Source organism: Paroedura picta, chromosome 4 (genome assembly GCF_049243985.1).
Source record: "Paroedura picta isolate Pp20150507F chromosome 4, Ppicta_v3.0, whole genome shotgun sequence".
In the NCBI taxonomy this organism is placed as follows: Eukaryota; Metazoa; Chordata; class Lepidosauria; order Squamata; family Gekkonidae; genus Paroedura; species Paroedura picta.
In genome coordinates, this window is record NC_135372.1 from 136,485,681 (window position 1) to 136,502,018 (window position 16,338).

Genomic DNA, 16,338 nt, shown 5'->3' on the forward strand with positions numbered 1-16,338 from the left:
ATCCTTCTGAGTTTCTTGAAGGATTATTAGTCCTCTTCCTTGCCAGAATGCAGGAAGCAAACCTCAAGAGTTTGTTGAATGATAATCTCAAGGATGTGTTTTAAAAGTCTGAAAGCAGTGTTTTAAAATTCTGAAAACAGGCGGTACTTGAATTCAGCTGGCATATTATATCCCCTATCTGCATGATAAAGAACTGCTAATGAGTCAACCTTTGTTATCAAAGTCAGCAGCTAGTTTGCAGGTAATTATGCAGGGATGCTTCTGGCTGACTTGACTAGAACTCCAGCTTCTTGCATGCAACCACTTATCCGAGGAGTTTGACTGTCTCTGATACCCTCTAACAAGGCACAAGTCTGTAACTTGTCAAAACTCCATTGTGGAATTTTCTACATGCGTACGGAAAGTCTCCACTGTGGCCAGGCTGAGGGCCAAAGTAGGCCAGATGTTGGGAGATGTAGAAATGGATCTCCCTAGTGCCTCTGTCAGTCACAAACAGCTGTAGATCTCTGGCCCAAATCCAGCTTCCAAATCACGATGCCTGGGATGCCAGCAAAATTCCAAAACAAGTTTAGAATGTGAAATACCCAACTCACGATGCCTAGTTGAGAAGGAAGGCCAGGGGCTCGTGGTAATTGTAGTCCATGGACATCTGAAGAACTACAGTTTGGCCACCCCTGGGACAGTTCTCAGAAGCGTAGCAGAGTTTGGGCTTGGAGGAGAGGCCACCAAGGAAGGCTCTGCAGAAGAAGGCAATGGCCACCCACTTCTGCTTCTCATTTGCCTAGTAAACCCCTGACTGGGGTCACCATAAGTCACTTATGTCTTAGAGGCACCTATGCATGCAAGGCCTTGATGAATCCCAGGATGAACTTTATTGCCCCAAAGACAACTTCTGCATTATTTTTTTTAATGGACATATTACAATTGTGGGAAGGGGCCCTGGGTGGGTATGCCCACAGCTATGTTTCCCAACCTTATTCTGGACAATCAGAGATTTCTCAAAGCCTGAAGAATGTTTCAGGCGTTTCTCCATGGTAAAAAAAAAAGTTGAGAACGGCTGGATTAGGAACACAAAAAGGCAGCTGCTGTCTTGGTGCCCAAAATAGTTTTGGGGATTGAAGTGGAACAATTCCCATTTAGAGAGCACTCCCCTGGATCCTGAGTCCCCTCTCCAGACGTTCCCAAGGTAAGAAGCCTCACCTGTGCTCCAAAGAAGAAGCTTTTGAAAAGAGGATGAAGAGGATAGAGAGGCGGAGGGAGCCCTTTCATTTTTTATGGGGGGGGAGGGATAATCTTTATTTGTGAACAGCTGATGAATGCACCGTTCCCCCCAAACAAACTAATCCGTTTTCAAACATCGCTCGCAAAACCAGGTTCGCAGCCAACAATAGCGTAAATGATCTCGACGGAATGCAAATATAGCCTCCTGGGGAACTGCCCAGAATTCCAGCTTTTGTAAATGTTAACTGTTACACTTTGAGGAAGTCTCTGTACCAGGGGTAGTCAAACTGCGGCCCTCCAGATGTCCATGGACTACAATTCCCAGCAGCCCCTGCCAGCATTCGCTGGCAGGGGCTCCTGGGAATTGTAGTCCATGGACATCTGGAGGGCCGCAGTTTGACTACCCCTGCAGTTGTGGAATGGCCGTGCCAGCATTCATCTCTGTCCCTCTCGGGGAGGAACTCTACGCCCGCAAAGATCATTGCAAATCTGAGAGGTCATGATGTCCTCTGGGGGGAAAAGGGACATCACACCTGGGGCCCACAGGGTCTAGATAGCAGCAGCCCAGTCATGGCTTCCTTACACAGTCGGTTTTCGGTTTCAGCCGACAGATGGAGGTAACTACATCAAGTACAGGAAGATGTAGTTACCTCCCGCCCCCACACACCCATACTTCCGAGGGAGAAGGGCCACATTACGAGGGAGAAGGGCCACAAAGAGAACCAGCAGGGCGTACTGGTTAAGAGCAGCATCTTCTCATCTGGAGAACCAGGTTTGATCCCCTATTCCTCCCCATGCAGCCAGCTGGGTGACCTTGGGCCAGTAGCAGTTCTATCAGAGTTCTCTCAGCCCCAGGCTCCATCTCCAGATCTCCAGGAGTTTCCCAGTCTGGACATGACACCTTTACCTGCCCATCTCCTGACAGTGGCCGAGGGGGGGACCAGGTAATCTTAGTTCCCATCCTTCTGCACCCTGGTGAGCCCTGCTGCTGCCCCCAGGGGTGTGTCCCATCCCCCCCAGGCAGGGCCTTGCTTGGTAGCCTGTTACAGAATTCCATGTTCATGCCTTTGGCTTTTGGACAGGACAGAAAGGTGCATATTTTCGTAATTCCCATTCAAACATGCAAAACACTGAAATGATGTGGCAGTCGTCAGACATTATGGCTGTGCAAACCAGCAGGACGACACCCACACATGCATCCTCCCTAAATGTGTGGTTTCCGTGTGGTCTAAATGGGGACAGTGTGCGTATTTTGCCAGTACAGGCTTGTAAATTCACTGCTGGGTTTTCCAGCGTGTTCTGGTTTGGGCATCTTGAACTCTGTACACACGTACAGATATGCCAGTGTTTTCCCTATTCAGATGACATGATGGCTGTGCATATCAAGAACCTCAGGGCAGCTAATTGGCTAACTGGAATACCCAGGAGTGGGTTAAGGATTTGCAGGGCCCTAGCGGAGTCCAATCGCGGTGGGAGCAGACCGACTGGGGACAGAGGGGATCGTTATAGTGGAAAGGGGTGTCACTCTCAGTGTCCTTAAAGAGGGGAAAAGGGGGAGGAGAAAGGCTAAGACCCTGATCCAAGGGAAGAAGGCACCATGCGGGGCCCCTGGAAGCATGGGGCCCATAGCATGTGCTAGATGTGGAATATCCCTGAATGGGGATATCCCTAACTAGCCCAATCACATCAGAGTTTGGAAGCGACACAGGGCTGGCCACAGTTAGTACTTGGGTGGGAGACCCACTGGGGAATGTTGGGTTAGGTCTACACAGGAACAACAAGCCCCCCCACCTCTCCCACCTTGCCTGTAAACCCCCAAGGCCCTGGGCTCGACTTGAAGGAACACAGTTCCTTTGAAGCAGGCTCTTTCCTGGTTAGCGCTCTTTCGGAAGGACTTTCCACAAGAGCCGCTTGGAGCCAACGGAAATCTCGTCCGGATGAAATTAGCTGATCTTCCAGCTGGAACGGCTGCCTTCGGCACGGCCGGAGGTTTGCAGAACAGCTTCCAGTGCCTCCCCATCTGGTTTTCGGTCCGCGTCCGCATTTTGAAGTTCGGGAGGCAGCCTTGCCCGGCCCTGTTGCTGATTGATTCCCGCTTGTTATTTTGTGCGGGCTGCGTGTGCGGAAGAGTTCTTTGCCCTGGTTGTTTCTCTCCCTTAATATATTCCCAGTTGGACGTTAGCCTCTGGGAGATCTCGGCGTTGATGTGGCATATTCTTAACAGTTGTCGTCTCTCTCTTTCCCTCTTTTTAGTGTGGCACTCGAGCGCTGTGAGAACGTTTTAACCTTTCCTTAATTATTCACTTTGCCACTCCTGTGGTTCATTAATCTATACCGGGCGAGGGGGGGTAACGGGCCACCCTGGGGAGGTGGTCTTTTTAGCTATTATGTCCAGCGCTGCAGAATTCCCCGCCTCGCCGAGAGTTTTGTAGGGCAGCTAGCGTTTCCCTTTTGAAGCCTGAACTTAGAAACTGATTTATTTATTTTGGAACAGATAGGTTGGCTGACTGTCCTGGTGAGTTAGTGCCTTTTGTTAAGCTCTTTGAAGCGCCCGATGCGCTCAGATGTTCCATAAATCCAACGCACCGCTACTGTTCTTGAGTTGCGAGCGGCACATGGCAAATTCATTGCCCAAGAGCTGCTGAGAGTAAAAATGTAGTTGTCAGAGGCTGTGGGAGGGGGGGGGACCCTTAAATCTGTATGTGTGTTGCTTATTTAGAATGCTGCCCTTTAAAACATTCTGTGAGCAAAAGCTACCGATTCTGGAAAATGTACGCATTGGGCAGATTGTGTAGTAGTCTGATTTGGTTGAGGGTGACCAGAACCACCACTTCCATTGGCCCCCAAGCCTCCCTCCTACGATGACCACTACAAATCTGCCCAGCCCACTGGGCCTCAGCAGAGGTTGAGCTGATGCTCTCTGCAGTTTTCACCGTTCTGTAATGTTATTGTTGTTATTATGTTAATGTTATTGTAGTTATCACCTTGTTGTTACTATAAATGGCGTTACCCGTATCGTCTCTTGTTTCATGGAAACAGCCCCGAGCCTTCAGGGAGGACGGTATATAAATACAATGAATGAATGAATGAATGAATGAATGAATGAATGAATGAATGAATGATGCTCTTAGCAGTTTCCACCATTCTTTAATGTTATTGTTGTCATCACCTTGTTGTTACTATAAATGGTGTCACCTGTATCGTCTCTTGTTTTGTGAGCCTTCGGGGAGGGCAGTATATAAATACAATGAATGAATGAATGAATGAATGAATGAATGAATGAATGAATGAATGAATGAATGAATGAATGAATGAATGAATTTTGCACAGAGTGCTAGTGTGGTATAATGACTATAGCAGGGATTCCCAACCAGGGATCCGCAGATCCCTGGAGGTCTACAGGAGGTCTGAAGGGGTTCTGTGGCTTTCCCCTCCTGTCTCAATGGACTTGGCCACAAGATAGAGAACTGGCTGTTTCCATTGCCCCCCCCCCTCCCTGCTTCTGATCATGAGTTCTCTCATGGTTTCTGCACCTGGGAGGGGGCGGTTTCTCCACACATTTTTACACCTTAACCTGCCTCATATTTCTCCTCCTCTCAGTGTTCCTTGTGCCTGCTTGTGAAGACAGATGGTGATGTCACTTATGGGGGTGTGGCAGGGAGGCGTGGCCAGCTGGCATCACTTCCAGGGTTCCTCAACGCCTGAAAAATTATTCCAGAGGCTCCTTCATGGTTAAAAGATTGGAAAAGGCTGGATTAGAGCGTTGGATAAGGATTTGAAGGGTCAGTACAGATCCACACTGTGCTATGGAGCTCACCAGGTGAGCTTGATCCAGTTACTCTTAGCTGAATCGACCTCTCTGGGGTGTTGTGAGGGTAAAGCGGTTAAGGGAGAACTACCTTGATTCCACCCTGATCTTCCTGGAGAAATGGTGGAATGAATAATAATATAAATATGTACTGGGTAGGAGGGGCGGCCAGGAAATCGCCCTTACTAGCTGAGATAGGTGATAAAATGTGATTGCAAAGACAAAGGAGCGTTGCAAAGGTTCCAATCAGCATAGCAATATGAGGGGATATCCTAAAATTAATATACAGATGGTGTTATCCCCTGCTAAGATTAGCAAAAATGTCAGCAGCGACTCCCTTGCCTCGCTGAAGCTCTAATTGGGTGAACAGGTGTGCCGGATTAGCCCCGCCCTCTGCCACCATTTCCTGATGCTGTGGAGGGTGGGGGGGGGGGAGATACATCGAAGCTCCTTCCAGCATTACCTGAAAGTCATCTAGAAACAGAGAGGTAGAAATGACCCTGCACAATGCAGGATATTATCATGGCGGCTCCTGTTGTTATATTTGGGGCAACTTACAGTCCCATTCCGCACAAAGGAAATATAGTGAAAAACTTACCTTTTTGCAAGCACCATATTTTGGTGCTTTGCACGACGTCATCCTCATCCAGCCACCCAACAGCCAACCAGCAGCTATATTCTCCATTTTAGTGGGGGAATCACATAAACTGGATTCCCCCAACTATTTAGCGCTAGAAGAAGGAGAGCAACCAGCAACCCAGATGTCAAGGGAATGGGTGGAAAGTAGATATAAGTCTTTTGGGCGTACATATGGGCTTTCAGTTCTCTTCATGGTGAGAAGGAGTGGCTGAGCACCTCTCTCCTGACACATGACAAACAGAAAAAAGTCACCGCATATAGATTTAATGTGGAAACAGAATGTTCAAGGTTTTAAGGAAATGGTTACTGTGCATTGGAGCACAGAGAAGCCAGAGAAGAAAACACAAAAAGTCATACAATGTGCATCCTGCAATTGAACAGCATTTGTGTCTTTAGTATGAATGTAGAGATGGCAGGATTTAAATGTGGTTTTAAAAATTAGACCAGGGCTATTACCGTATGACCAGGGCTATTACCGTATGATCATGGCATCCGGCCCTCTCAATTCCTGGCAAATAGAAGGGGAAGAAATGGAGATAGTGACAGATTTTATTTTCCTGGGCTCCAAGATCACTGCAGATGGGGACTGCAGATGGGGACTGCAGCAAAGAAATTATAAGACGCTTGCTCCTGGGGAGGAAAGCTATGGCAAATCTAGACAGCATCCTAAAAAGCAGAGACATCACCCTGCCAACAAAAGTGCGTTTAGTCAAGGCTATGGTCTTCCCAGTTGCAATGTATGGCGGTGAAAGTTGGACCATAAGGAAGGCCGAGCGTCAAAGAATTGAGGCTTTTGAACTCTGGTGCTGGAGAAGACTCTTGCGAGTCCCTTGGACTGCAAGGCGAACAAACCGGTCAGTCCTAGAGGAGATCAGCCCTGACTGCGCTTTAGAAGGCCAGATCCTGAAGATGAAACTCAAATATTTTGGCCACCTCATGAGAAGGAAGGACTCCCTGGAGAAGAGCCTAATGCTGGGAGCGATCGAGGGCAAAAGAAGAAGGGGACGACAGAGAATGAGGTGGCTGGATGGAGTCACTGAAGCAGTCGGTGCAGACTTAAATGGACTCCGGGGAATGGTAGAGGACAGGAAGGCCTGGAGGATCATTGTCCATGGGGTCGCGATGGGTCGGACACGACTTCGCACATAACAACAACATTACCGTATTTGCCGGAGTATAAGACCACTGGGCGTATAAGACGACCCCCCAACATTTCCACTCAAAATACAGTACTATGGGCCACTATGGGCAGCTATGTCTATCCCAACTGAAGTGCACCCGTCGTATAAGACGACCCCCCACTTGGAGGCATGTTCTTCAGGGGGGGAAAGTAGTCTTATACGCCAGCAAAAACTGTATATAAGTTGTTGGGGACCTTTGCAGCATCACATGTCATAGACGTTCTACCATTCTATTGGACCATAGAAAAGATTGCCATCTCTGGATCGGGAAACACCTGGGAATTTCGTGGGTAGAACCTGGGGATGGCAGAGTTAGGGGAGAGACCTAACTCTACCAGAGAATCCACCTTCCAAAGCCTTTTTCTCCAGGGTAAATGATCTCTATCGTATGGAATTCAATCAGGAGGTCTCTGGGCACCACCTGGAGGTTAGACAACAAACAAGGACGCAGAGTATGCAGGTTGTCCAAAACAATCAGCAGGAATCATAGAATCGTAGAGTTGGAAGCAACCTCCAGGGCCATCTAGTCCAATCTCCTGCAGAATGCAGGAAATTCACAACTCCCTGCCCAGATGATGCTCCCTGCAAAACCGGAATCCCTGGCCAGAACTTGAAGGACTTTGGTTGACGTTACAATGCCGACAAGTGAGGAAGTACTAACAAAACAGCATATTTATCCGGAATTTCCCTCTTGTTATTTTACATTTGGACTCCCCCACCACACCCACACAGAATTGAGACTACCCTAATCAGTTCAGAGAAACCAAGACTGATTTCTTGTTTAAACATTCCTTGTAAGGTTTGGCATGTTTTATCACCCATCTAAAACCTGGAGACTATCAGTCTTACCCTTCAAAACAGCACATTAATGAAACTCAAAAGGGTGGAAGCAAATTTTTGGGTGACATGTTGTTATTCATTCATTCATTCATTCATTCATTCATTCATTCATTCATTCATTCATTCATTCATTCATTTTTCCATTTATATACCACCCTGAATGGTATCGCGGCGGTTCACCCAGTTAAACACTAAAATACAACAAAACCCAATAAAACCCTCCCAAATTACAACAAGCAGCAGTGGTCACGTCCTCTTTACCCAGTCCTATTCCACCTTGTTCAGCCAGAGGCCGAGCTCTCTTCCAGTGAGAGTGGGAGCAGGTCTGATAGACCTTCGGGGTGGATCCTTAGTTGGAGTGCTGGGACCTCCTGCCCTGGCCTCAACCATACGCCTGGCGGAAGAGCTTCATCTTGCAGGCCCTGCAGAAAGCTGACAACTCTGGCAGGCGTTGATGTCTCCATAGCCAGCATGCTGCTTTTCAAAATGGAAAACCTGGCTACAGCAGACATTGTGCTGTCTGTATTGCAGATATCCTGGCCTCCTTGGGAAGATTTAAGTTTAAAATGTGCCTTTTTCATATGGAAGAAAAAGAGCCTCCTGGCTCACAAGTACCACCGTTTGTCTTTCAAGAGATGCTTCGACGTTCAGGTTGAAATAGCAGCCCACCCATCTCCTGCTCTCGATTACATTTTTCTCCTGCCTTTTTTCTCCAAGGAGCTCTGGCTGGCATTCAGGATTTTTTCCCCTCCCATTTTAGCCTATCATCCACTGGGATTCTTGCCTAGACAGGAGCTTTGTTTGGGGTTTTATCGGATCTAGTCCAGGGAGCTAGATCGTGGCGCCCACTGATTCATCTGCTGTTGCCCACCAAGTGATTTTAGAAAATGGGGGGGGGGGTTCGCCCACCAGGCCTTCTTGTTGGCCATCAGAGATTTGATTGGCTGTGCGTGTTTTTAAAAACATTGCTTTGGCAGCAGCTGCCACCACAACACAAGGAACTTCACACTGGGACTGCTGGTAAGCTGCAGCAGCCATTTTGTGGCTGGCTCCACCTCCTACAGCAGCCATTTTGTGTCTGCACTCACCACAGGGTCCCATAAGTACAAAGTAGCATACAGGCTGAAAAACTTTGGGGGTCCCCAATCTAGTCCAAACCCATTATGTCACACTCCCTACCTCTAATACAGGGGTGGGCAACCTGTGTATCTCCAGATGTCCACAAATTACAATTCACCCCTCCCTAACCCCCACATTCCTTTCATTTTTCTATATCTTCCCTTTCACTTCCATCCCACGGTTTATGACCTGTAGAGACTCTCTCCCCTGCTGCGAAGAGCTCGCCCTTATGTATCCTCATCCTTGGCTCACATAGTAGGGGGTTGGAAATTTACTGTCAGGAATGGCAGGAAAAGCAGACTGGATGTCTCCTGGATTCACGCCTTTTAGATCAAAAGTCTCCTCTATGGGAATTATTTCTTCCGCTTAAACCTGAGGGGGCCATCTGTGCTTGGCCCTGTCAATGTTCCTATTTTGGCCATGCGTTGTCTAGCTTTGCCTTATGGAAACCTTCAATAAAGACTGAGTTCTTTATACCACATGTGTATGGAGAAGTTCTCTATCAGGGGGTCTCTTCTGGTCAGCTGAACTAGCCTACGGTCCGTGGCATCTACCACCCAGATAACTGCCCAGACTTGCAAGGATAATAATTTCCAATTTGTGCAGAATGACGAGCTGCAAACCAGGATCTCAGTTTTCCCCTTATTACTGGGTTAGCTCTTTTCCAACAGGAATAGGAATGTCCACCATCTCTGTTTTGGGCAAGGCAGAATTGAGACAGCCTTCCTTTTATTGTCCCCCATCGGGACATTTACCGAGATTCTCAAGCAACGGCCTTGCAGTTCCCGCACACCAAAACGGCCAAGACCATTACGGAATGAAAAGAACGCCATTTCATTTCCTTCCCGCGTTATCAGGAGGCAGCCGGGGATTTGAATAGCTTTTCTTCGTTTATGGCTTGAATATGTCGCCTTGTTTGGACTGCAGAGTGTTCGGCAGAGATAGCGGCCATGGCGTTCCTCTTTTGTACGGCCACACGCTGCCTGACCTTTTAACTCTTTCAATTCACCCCTGAACGTTGGAAAGTAAAACATCCCTGGGTCCATTCAGATACAAGGGGGCTGCCTGTCAGCTATATAAATACATGGTTTTATTCCCACCCACCCCCTCCGACTAATTGGGAACTCTGAAGATTACAGACCCGGAACGTCCGTCCCTCTGTATATATTTCTGTCTCTCCCTTCTCTTCCTTTAGCTCCCTGGGTCCTAATAACCAATCCATCTTTCACACATCGACTCCACTTGAGTGAGGTTCCCCGGGGGTTCTCCACACGCGAGTGTCACGCCCCCCTACAAGGCTGTACACAGATTGATTGGGGAGGCAGCGGAGTGGGAGAAGGAAACACCCATGCTTGACTGGATTTAAAGTGGCAGGCTCCATCATCGCTCCTTTTGAAGCTTAGGGGGAAAGGGCTGATTGACGTGCAGCAGCTGATGGTGAATAAACCAGGCCGGATGGGGAGTCGTTTCCTTTGGACTGGAGGAAAAGTCCGGTTCTGATCAAATGAGGGATTGCAGGCCAAACCAGGAGGAGGTGGAAACTGCAGTACTGGTAGCTAGCTGGGGTATTCCAGAACTCACGCCTTACAGTTCAGATAGTGGGCACATGCCTTGAGATCTTTGATGTCACAGAGGACAGAAAGGAACCATGGCTCCAATCACCTATTTCTCCCCTTCCTTCCTTCCTTCCTTCCTTCCTTCCTTCCTTCCTTCCTTCCTTCCTTCCTTCCCTCCCTCCCTCCCTCCCTCCCTCCCTCCCTTCCTCTCTCTCTCTCCTTCCTTCCTTCCTTCCTTCCTTCCCTCCCTCCCTCCCTCCCTCCCATTCCTCACTCCTTCCCTTCCTTCCTCCATCCCTCCCTCCTTCCAATTCTTCCCTTTCCTCCCTCCCTCCCTCCCTCCCTCCCTCCCTCCCTCCCTCCCTTCTTTTCTCCCTCTCTCCCTCTCTCTCTCCCTCCTGTTCCTCACTCCTTCCCTTCCTTCCTCCTTTCCTTCCTCCCTCCAATTCTTCCCTTTCCTCCCTCCCTCCCTCTCTCCCTCCTGTTCTTCCTGTTCTTCCTTTTCCTTCTTTTCCTCCCTCCGTCCATCCTTCTATTGGCTGGTACGCCATTTAGGATGTGCCACAAAGCACTAGAGGGAGAGACAGAAGAGATTTCTCCTAGAAGCACATTTAGCACATGCTACAGGCCCAATGATTCCAGGGCCCCCATAGTGCTGTATGGTTAGGGGGCCTTCACCCAGTGATTGTTAGAAGTCTTCATGCTTATGTGGCTCATGGACTGAAAGAATGAAAAAAGAGTGATATGTATGTTGTGTTAGAAACTGGGGGTGAATTCCCCCTTGCTGGCAGTCTTTAAGCAGCGGCTGGACAGATACTTAGCCTGCATGTTTTAGGCTGATCCTGCATTGTGCAGGGGGTTGGATTAGATGGCCTGCAGGATCCTTCCAACTCTATGAATGGTTGATTTCATGTGCATCACTCATTGAGCCGCATAAGACACTGGCAGTCTTCAAGCAAAGGTTGGATACACACTTTTCTTGGATGCTTTAGGATGCTCTGGGCTGATCCTGCGTTGAGCAGGGGGCTGAACTAGATGGCCTGTATGGCCCCTTCCAACTCTATGATTCTATGATTCTATAAATGTGAAGGTCCCTTTAGAAGTTGGGTCTTTGCACTTGGACATCCTGCCAGGGTTCAAGTAATGTTTTCAGCAAAGTGAAGCTTTCAGCTTCTTCCAAAGTTTCAACTATCCTCGGGAGGGGGCCCCTGGATATACTGGTGCAGCATAAGTAACGGTGCCCGTTGTGCTTTGCTAAGGCCCTGTGAATCCTTAAACCACTACGGACCTGGCGCATCCTTAAACCGGGCCTGGGGAGAGACCTGTGGGAGAAGCCATCTCTCCTTTCCCTCCTGACTCCTGTGGAGCTTTTTGCACCACGGTGGTAGCCTGAGCTGACGTCAACGAATAGCTTTCAAGAAGGTGCGGAATTTCTGTGAAGAGGTTCTGAAAGGACGTGTAATTGTACAAGACAGCAGCAGAACGGGGGCAAATTGGATGCATCTGACTCTGAGCAGATGCTGTCGAGGAGTTCAGCGAATGGTCAGCTCTCGGCTCATGAGTGGGGAGCTGGACGTGAGCGGAATGCGGGGAGAGGGGTTCCTAGGGCAATCCTGCTCAGATACATGATGACCCAAGCCCAAGGCTGTACGGCTGACGTTACTAGATCCTGCCAAGGGGGAAAAGAGGAGACAATATTTATTCCAAACAAAATTAGAATCCGGAAACGGAAAAGCCTTAAAGAAACATGAATATGAGGCCTCGTATTATAAGTGAAATGGGTTGGGAAAAATTATATGAAAATGCACGTCTTTATTTGCAGTGAAAGTTAAAAACGGTATTAAGGCCTCAGGGGTAGCCTCACTTGTAAAATCAATTCTAAAAATCACAAACAGGGACCAAATCGCCTAGGCCAGCCTTTCTCAATAATTTTACCATTGAGGAACCCCTGAGACATTCTTCAGGCTTCAAGAAACCCCATAAGTGGCACAATCAGGCAGAATATGGTTGGGAAGCAGAGCTGTGGACACGTCTACCCAGGGCCCCTCCCCTCCCACCCCCTCCAGGCCCATCACTGGTGATTGGGGGGGGGGGAGATCAACAAGAATATATATGGTCATATCATCTGATAAATGTTTAACATTTTTTAAAAATATATTAAAAAATAATTAATCCCACCCATTCAGGAAACTCTTTCAGGGCCGTCAAGAAACCCCAGGTTGAAAAAGCCTGGCCTAAACCATTGTAAATTAATACATGTATTTTCATATATTAAATATGTTTCATTTGCCTATGCATTCCATTTATAATATCAGGCTACATTTATTTATTTAACCTTTTTGGGTTTCCTATTACTTGGTCCAGCACCAAAGTTGTCTGAAAGAATATCTGTTCCACATAATATATTTCTGGTAAGGCCCTGGAGGAGGAGCTGGTCTCATGGCTTAGGTGCCACTCAGCGCTTAACACCCACTCAGGGTGGCTGTCCCGCCCCTGAGTGCCTCCTCCTACAACTGGCTTGTCTGTCTGCCCAGCGGCCAGCCAATCGCCTTCTGTCCCCCACCCCTGACCACCCCCTCCTCCTTCCACTTCTCTCCGAGGCTCGGAGGCTGCAGATCCCTGCTGCATGAGAGCTGCCCCTGCTGGTGAGTTCCCTAACAGCTGCCTGCAGCCTTTCCAGATCCTGGGGGGGAGCTTTTTGTGCGCCTGCATGGCATCAGCTCCAGCTGGCTGGCCACTGGCAGGACATTTGAGGACCCGGGCGGGACCCGGGGCAAAGACCAGGGAAGCGGGTAAGTCCCAGGATTTTCGGGAGGGATGGGCAGCTTATACTTGGGTGTCTGTCCGACAGCAGACTATTTCTGGGTCCCAGTGGTCTTTTCCATTTGTTTCTTTTTCCCCACTTAATAAACCTACTTGATCACCATGGTCATCTTTGGAGACTCTGCTTCAGGTGTCTTCACCTACTGAGTTAAGGTAAGTGGTAACCTGGGACAGGGCCTTCTCTGTAGTGGCACCAAATCCCATCAGGGAGATTTGCCTGTCCTTGTGGGTTGCCATCTTCCACCAGTGGGTGAAGGCTTCATTAAAATTTTGCTTGGCGTTTCCTCAGCGGTTCCTCCTTCCTTTTCCCGATGTTGTAACATTCATTTTCATCTTTTGCTTTTATATTAAACGCCGAGGTTTTTTTTTTTTTTTAATGACAAGGTTGTGTATTGGCTTTAATGGCTTTTAAGATGAGATTTTAATTTATATCTTTTAATTGGTAAGCTGCCAGGGTGGCCCTCAGAGGGCAGAAAGGTGGTGGTTAAGAGTCTTGTTAAATAAATGTTTTAAAAGAACAAATTAATCGAGTGGATATTGTAATCCCAGGGACGCCTAATGTAAATCCTTGAGGTTTGAGACCAGGATCTTGGAGAGATGCAGTGGGAAAGTAGGGCTTTGGATTGTAGTTGATATTCAGCCTGTTCTCCCAATTGCCTGTAAGAGATCCAAAGTCTGGGAGAGAGAAGGAAGGAGAGGGAGAGAGAGAAATGTTAGTTGCACATTATTCCTCACACAGGCATGTTCGGCTAAGTCGAAAAGCAGGGAACTCTGCAAGGGGAGAGATTTCAGAGGACAATGCGTCCCCAGAGTATTTTCGTTCTGTTGTACAGCAAATGTCTCCTGTTGCTCTGCCCCCCCCCCCCATGTACTGTAACAATGAGCAGACTTCACAGTCCATTCAGAGGGAGGAAAGGATGCAGAATGTCGCCGTCTTCATTCACAGCATCCTCCGCTGTGGATTTGAATTCCTTCTCTCAGCCCTACCTGGGCTGAAAGGCTAAAGCGTTTTGTGATTCATCAAAAGCCAGTGCTTGGGACAGAAGAGCATTCTTGTTGGGGGGTTTCTCGACAAAGTAAATGTCCTTATGTCTGGCTAAAGGTAAAAGGTGTCCCCTGTGCAAGAAGGGAGTCATGTCTGACCCTTGGGGTGACGCCCTCTAGCGTTTTCATGGCAGACTCAATACGGGGTGGTTTGCTATTCCCAGTCATTACAGGATACCCCCCAGCAAGCTGGGTACTCATTTTACCGACCTCGGAAGGATGGAAGGCTGAGTCAACCTTGAGCTGGCTGCTGGGATTGAACTCCCAGCCTCATGGGCAGAGCTTTCAGACTGCATGTCTGCTGCCTTACCACTCTGCGCCACAAGAGGCTCATTTATGTCTGGCTAGTAATATTCTAAAAAAGGGAGAAAGATACCATGTTTGGAATTTGTTGATGGATGGGTTACGGTTAGAGTTAGGGGTAGGGTTAGGGTTTGGTTTCTGAAGGAGAGATTGGCCTTCTACTTTTTGCTGTTAATTTTGTAAATCACTCTATGCTGGCCTTCCCTTATCCCTGACTCAGAAACTGCATCTGGTCCGGAATGCAGCTGCCCGGGTCCTCACAGGAACATCTGTGATGCAGCGGTAAAAAAGGCAAATGCCATTTTGGGCTGTATCAACAGAGGCATCACATCAAAATCACAAGATGTCATAGTCCCATTGTATACGGCACTGGTCAGACCACACTTGGAGTACTGTGTGCAGTTCTGGAGGCCTCACTTCAAGAAGGACGTAGATAAAATTGAAAGGGTACAGAGGAGAGCAACGAGGATGATCTGGGGCCAAGGGGCCAAGCCCTATGAATGTTCAGCCTGGAGAAGAGGAGGTTGAGAGGGGACATGATAGCCCTCTTTAAGTATTTGAAAGTTTGTCACTTGGAGGAGGGCAGGATGCTGTTTCTGCTGGCTGCAGAGGAGAAGACACGCAGTAATGGGTTTAAACTTCAAGTACAATGATATAGGCTAGATATCAGGAAAAAAAATTTCACAGTCAGAGTAGTCCAGCAGTGGAATAGGCTGCCTAAGGAGGTGGTGAGCTCCCCCTCACTGGCAGTCTTCAAGCAAAGGTTGGATACACACTTTTCTTGGATGCTTTAGGATGCTTAGGGCTAATCCTGCGTTGAGCAGGGGGTTGGACTAGATGGCCTGTATGGCCCCTTCCAACTCTATGATTCTATGATTCTATGATCTTGGAGGTCCCGTATCTGACCTGTACTGCAGTGGCTTCCAGTTGAATTCCAGATCAGGTTTAAGGGTCTGGTACTTACCTTCAAGGTCTAGGCCCACTGCACCTGAAGGACTGCCTCTCTGCCTATGTCCCCTGAACAGCTCTCCTGTCTGTGAATTCTGACTGTTCGCAAAACCCTTCCAGGGCTGTCAAGGAACCCCAGGGTTTCACGAACCCCTGGTTGAGAAAGCCTGTTGTATGCCTATTTATCTTTAAGGGGCTCAGGGGAGTAGATGCAGTTCTCCTCTGTCCTTTTTGTTGCTTGCTGCAACCTTGGGAGGTAGGGTCAGTGGAGGGAGAATGAGGGTCCCAAAAACACAAGTTGTCATAATCCCATTGTGTGCGACAGGATGCTGGACTGTCTAAATACAAGAAGACAGTGTGATGTGACAGTAAAGAGGGCAAATGCAATCTTGGGTTGTATCAACAGAAGCATCACATCAAAATCACAAGAGGTCATAGTCCTGCTGTATACCACATATGTCAGAACACACCTGGAGTCCTGTGTGCAGTTCTGGAGGCCTCACTTCAAAAAGGACATGGACAAAATTGAGAGGGAACAGAGGAGAGCAACGAGGATGATCCGGGGCCTGGGGACCAAGCCTTCTTAGGAAAGGCTGAGGGACTTGGGAATGTTCAGCCTGGAGAAGAGGGGGCTGAGATGGGACATGATGGCTGTCCTAAAGGATTTGAAAGGTTCTCACTTAGAGGAGGGCAGGAACAAGTTCCTGTTGGCAGCAAAGGATAGAACCTGCAGTAATGGGTTTAAACTACGTGGAGAACAATATGGGCTAGATATCAGGGGGGAAATTCACAGTCTGAGTAGTTCAACAGAGAAAGGGGTTGCCTAAGGAGGTGGAGAGCTCCCCCCCCCCTGGCA

General features: G+C 48.3%; 1 protein-coding gene and 1 long non-coding RNA gene across 6 annotated transcripts in view; one reads left to right on the forward strand and one right to left on the reverse strand.

The window, feature by feature from the left end:
• Positions 1-16,338, forward strand: part of CDH4 (cadherin 4) — a 911,643-nt gene that overhangs the window by 604,171 nt on the left and 291,134 nt on the right. The gene's annotated exons all lie outside the window — the stretch shown is intronic.
• The window catches only part of LOC143836456 (uncharacterized), a 35,886-nt gene continuing 31,619 nt past the window's right edge, over positions 12,072-16,338 (reverse strand). Inside the window, exon 3 of the long non-coding RNA XR_013230617.1 lies at positions 12,072-13,862. This is a non-coding gene — a long non-coding RNA (uncharacterized LOC143836456). The remainder of the gene's footprint in view (positions 13,863-16,338) is intronic.